This window comes from Meleagris gallopavo, chromosome 2 (assembly GCF_905368555.1).
Source record: "Meleagris gallopavo chromosome 2, MGAL_WU_HG_1.1, whole genome shotgun sequence".
NCBI lineage: Eukaryota > Metazoa > Chordata > Aves > Galliformes > Phasianidae > Meleagris > Meleagris gallopavo.
In genome coordinates, this window is record NC_139405.1 from 77,235,001 (window position 1) to 77,240,994 (window position 5,994).

Sequence of the window (5,994 nt, forward strand, 5' to 3'; positions counted from 1 at the left end):
GGAAATGGAGTGGAAGGACTCATTGTAGAAGAATGGAGAAAGGACCTGTTGGAGTGCTTATAGAAGAAGGCCACAAAAATGATACAAGGGATAAAACAGCTAGAAGAACAGGCTGAGTGAGCTGGGGTTGTTCATACAGGAGAAGAGAAGGCATTGGCAAGACCTGAGATTAGCCTTTCAGTACCTAAAGGAAGGGGGGGAAGGGCTATGAAAAGGAAGAGGACAGACGCTAGCCAGACATTAGCAGGGTCTGTTGTGAGAGGACAAGTTTCAAACTAAAATAGGGGAGATTTAGACTGGATGTAAGATATATATATGTATTTTCACAATAAAGATTGTGAAACACTGGTACAGATTGCCCAGTGATGTGATGAATGTCCTAGCCCTTCAGACACTCAAGGTCAGGCTGGATGGGACTCTAAGCAACCTTACTTAGGACCTAACTGTAGGCATCCCTGTTCATTGTTAGGGAGTTGGATAGATGACCTTTATGGGACTATTACAACTCAAACAATTCTATGAATCAAGTGCTCTATCAGCTCTGCACAATACATTCCTAGATTTGTTGGATTATTGAGCGCATTCATGATGTAGTGGCTCTTCTCTCAATTTCTTTGTAAATATTGTCAGAAGTTTCTGTCTGTGACCAATAAGAAGTTGTGATTTGGAATCTGTAATGGTTCAATTGTATAGTTAGTGTCGTGTGTTTTCTCAGATTACCAGACTTGCTCTTTACTAGGCTTTGATTTACACGGATCTATTAGGAGGGCGAGAGCAGTCCTTTGTTTGAGCTTTGAAAGAAAATGAAGGTAAGGGACAATTTACAGCTTGTGCTTTGCTGCCAAAAAGGAAAAAATGGGTTTTGTAAAATTGCTGGAACAAATATTCTCAAACACATGACCAAAAATGAAAATATGCTAAATCAAGAGCACCTTTTAAACTGATGGCCATTGAGAAGGTGAGCTGTTGTTTTGATTGATTCAGAGTAATTATAAAAGTCGTATTTTGCAGTTGAGATGAACAAACACAGCTCAACTGTTGCATATTGTCTTGAGTACGTGAAGAGCACTGTGCTCCCATCCACAAGGACATCCAGGGGAGGTCTGATAGGTAAATGCTAGGTAGGCAAACAAGGCATGAGGGAGCACAGCAGAAGACAGGGAGCATGGCATGACAGAGGGCTCTGAAAGACGGTTTGGGATAAGAGATTAACAACAGGCCTAAAAGAAATTATTTCCTGTCCTGAAAGATGCTTTTAGGTTGCTGCAAGCAGGTAAAGAAACATCTTGGTGGTTGGGGATTTTGGAATTGGCTTTGTAGCTTATAAATTGAAACATTTACTTACTTATTGTTTATTTTTTTAAAATGATCACACAAACTAAATATTTTTTTCATAGAATAATGCTGATACATTTTATATTTTCTCTATCTCTGGATTTGGTACGATATGCATTCCAATCTGCACCCTCTTCATTGTCAAGATTTTGATGCTTGCTTCACAAAAATCACCATTTGCACAAGAGTATATTAGCTTTCATTCAATATAGACAATTTTTCTTTAAGGTAGAAACCAATGGAAATTTGTTGTTGTAGTTACCGGGATACTACTAAATAAGAAAGATCTCACGCAGGCTATTTACTTTGTTGTGCAGATTTTTGTCTCTTGATGTACCAGACATGTGTTCCATAATTAGTATTAGTCAGTTTTACTTGGGCTGTAGAACATTGTTTTAAAGCATCTTCTAAAGAGATGGAATTCAGAACCTGCAGTACTTCTATCCCTTGAAGCCAGTCTCCTGTTATTGCTGGCACTCTTCCGTATGGTTATGTCTCATACATCTACTTTCATATCTTGATCCCACAGAAATTCAATCAGTCCTACTTTTTTAGTCCTACTACACTTACTGGAAACCTGATCCAGAGCCTCACTTATCTGATAGAAATATGATTTCTGGTTATCTTTGGCTAATTTATACCATTTTGTTGTTGTTGTTGTTCCAGCAACATTCTTTAATGTAGAAGTTAGTTTTCTTCTTGGACTCTTAAACATATTTCTGCGTTTGGGGGACAATCCAGTCTCCCCTCAGTGTTTATTTTATTAATGGCTTCCTTCGCTAAAATAGATATCGTGTTTTACCAGATTCTGTCTGTTCTGGTTTGAAGTAATCTTCCTTGTGAAGGCAAGAACAAACTGTGCCAGAAGAATGACATTTACTTTGTAATTCCTTTGGGAACACTTTGCATTATATGTCAGAGCTTCTGTTTTTTCCACCTTTGCATCACACTGGTGGTTCACAGCAAACTCTTCAGTTCTGCTACCAACTGTGGTGACCTAAGGAATGCCTTTATTCTCTGGCAGAAAATCCAGTTATTTCATATGTGCATGACTCTTTGCTCTGGATGTTTGATCCTTTCTCAAGTTGTCCTGATCCTCATCTTTATTAATGATGTTTCTGACCGCTGCATGATCAGCAAATGTTCTTAAAATATTTCTAGTGGACCATGTCACTGTGCCATGGTCACTGTAAAAATGTTTAAGAAGATTGGTTCATAGAAAAACCTACAATGCCCTCTGGCCTCTTAATTCTTATTTTAGTTCCCACGGAGAGATTTGCCTTGGGGTTTCCATTCAGACCTCAGCAGGAGTCAGGATCTCAATGCCACCATCTCAAGCCCCGTTCCAGTCTTCACCTACCATGCAGGAAAAGCCCTTCAGCTGTCATTAACAACCACTAGGGGTTCCTGACCATGAATGTGAAGTAGATCCTCTAGTAAATTAGTCCCCATCTGAGGAAGGTATGTATAATATGTACTACATATTTTTACTTGTAGGTAAAAATATTTTGTTCTTATTTAGTTCTCTGTTGCTGATCCATTGGATATTTGGGCTTTTTTTTTTTTTTTTTTTTTTTAATACTCTATACACAGTGAATTCTTGAATCTTTTGTTAATTTAATGTTTGATACAAAGAGATTGCCATTCCCATTATCAAATGCTTAAGCAAAAACCAAACGTTATATTCCCTCTCTCCTGATATGAATTTGATAATGAATCTGATGTTTACACACACTGTTGGTGAACTGAGATCAACGTACAGTGGTGAGAGATAGACACTGGTCAAATTCCAGTAGTCATTAATGGAAAACATTACTGTTCTAGAAGAGCCTAGATGCTTGATATTTTTGCCTTAATAGTTTTGTAGCTATCAAGAATCTGACAGATAGAATATAGGACAGGAACTGGGTAATTCCTGACAGTGTATAAAACTTCAAGGCGTGGTTCACCCTTTCCTACTGCACAGGGCAAGCACAGAAGACCTATCTTCATTTGGTGGGGCTGAACAGGGAGCAGTTGCTTGTTTGTTTTAAATATGCACCCTGCTTGGTGTATCTGTTAGAAGAAGCATGCCTTGAAGGAGAAAGTTGGGTTTGTCATGGCATAGAATTTCTGTGTTGCTTTCCTCCATAGGTGGAGAGGCCACAATCCCAGAATAGAATCATAGAATTGCTCAGGTTGGAAAAGACCTTGAAGATCATCAAATCCAACCACAACTGAACTAAATGATAATGACAACTTCTCTTGTGTGTATAAGCCTCTTGCTTGGATCATAACTCTCCACTGTGTCTGGGTAATAAAGTGGCTTGGCATAGTTTTTGAGTCCTAGAGTATTGAAATATCTGATAGCTATGTTGGGTCCAGCTTTTTGGCTATCTTGAAGAAAACACTTGAGGTCTTTACTTACAGCTTCATTGAGCTGAGACAAAGAGACCAAGTCAGTTATCAGGCTCATTTTATTGCAGACCACGTTGAACAGCCAATGTCACTGCATTCCACTTGTGCTTACTGCCACAAACTGTTAATTTTTTTGTCTTGCATAAGCTAAGTTTCAAGTAACAATTCTTAGTAGTTATGTGTTTTGTATATTAAGACATATCATGGGCTATATTATCTTAATGTGTGCACAACAATTGTACACAAATCATCCACGGCTGCAAAAGATAAACTAGATTATTTGTATTTATTAGTTTAATATGAACCCTTAATTAAAGATTATACAGTAATGCACAAAATGCAAATTTACTTTTGGTATTTTCTGCCTTGAAGTGTTTTATCACATAATCCAAGCGTGGTTTTAAGTTTTTTATGAGATGTATGAGAAGGCTTTTGTTTATTTGAAAGAAAGCATTAAAGCATTGTGAGCTTATCGCATGTTTAGACACAGCTTCAGGAATTGTGCTCACTCCTTCAAATAGGAATATCTTGAACGTCTGATTTCATGAGGAATTCAAAATTAAAGGTCACGTAGAAGCTGTCTTCATAGTTAATTCATTGATAACAAAGCACAGTTTTGGTTTTTTATCCTTCTAATGAAATGGTGTTGCACACATTGCAGAACTCTGGTAATTTTATTTTACTGTAATTCCTAAAAAAAATAAATAAATAATGGGCATGCTATAATGCACTGAGGTATTTTACTAGAAAATTGAGAGTCAGTCTTCTATTTTCCAGATAACTTCTCTCCTTCTGTCTGTGCTGTTGTTTTGTTTTTGTTTTTTTCAGAATTCTATTGCTTTGGTACTATCTCACTTCTGCAAAAGACTATTTTGTTAAATGTATTCCCAGATGCTCTGATGAAGTTATAACTGTTTGGCAAAGGCTTGAAGACAACAGTGCTGCACTGAAAAATGAGCCTTGTCAACTGGAAACCAATCTGTGATCATGAAATGTGAACAATATGGTCAACATTGTAATATCTCTTTGCCACCCACTTTCAGGTACATCTTCTGTCACAAGAGAGATGTTACATTTCAGCAGCATGTATGGGCTCTGTCAACTCTTCTTCATCAAATTAGATCATAGTTTTTTTCTGTTTCTCAGGAGTACAGCTTTGGCTTGGTACTACTGGTTATTCATGGATCTTGTTGCTGGCACTCTTGATTTGGGCACTGAGTTCTGTCCTTTCTTGCCCATCACTGATACGCACTTAAAAATGGGAAAAAAGCACAATGAAGTCACGAAATAAATGTTTACGGGAGAAACAACATTAAATATTTTTTGAGGGTAAGCAATCAAGGGTTTCATAGATTAACATGAATTGGTCTAGACTGTAAAACACTGTATCTTATTCCATTCTAAGTTGCATAGTGTTTTGGTACGTATGTGCGAAGCCGTTGCTCCCAGAGTCTGCTAAGAGATTATGATATTTCCTTCCCTTAACTCGTAATGCATTTACCCTGACTGTGATTTATGTAGCTAGGAACAAGAACTGAAGCACTTACTCAGGGGAGAGGAAGGGTTCCTTGTATGCCAGAATTATTAAAACCTAAATCTCCATATCTTTAACCCAGAGGACCACGTTTCAAAGGACAATGTCCTAAACCTGTTTGTATTTATTTATTAGTTTCACTACTATGTTATTTCTACACTGTTGAATGGCAGCTGATACTTCCCCATATTTTGTGAGATGCTGGGGTTTTTGTTGCATTTGTTCTGTTTTGCAGACCAGCAGAGTGACTGGGTATCTACAGCAAATATGGTTTAACCAATAAGCAATTAACTTATGCTGGCCTAGGAAATTATGCTTACTATTAAACTGCATCAGCTTGCTTATACTCTCACAGAGTTGGCATTAATATAGTATCCAGTCTTTGAGATTGTTTGTTTTGATCCATCTATTAGAAAAACAAAAAGCTCTGATTATTCATTCCATGTGTTGCTTTGATGACAGATTTGGAATTTCCTGCCTTGGTTAAAGAGGCAAGGATTAGCATTAACTGGACTTCAGCCTCTTCCACCCAAATCTAATGCTTGCTGTGTGCAAGGGGTAACAGAGCTGCTTTTACAAGGGATTCTATGAGAATCCCCTTCTCTGAGGTGGATACATTTCCAACTCATAGCCACACTCCAGATGCTCAGATAAATTGCCAGGGGTGTCATTTGTTTTAAAGGCAGCTGCTAAGACCTAGGACTGTCTTTCTTCATTGCCACCAACTG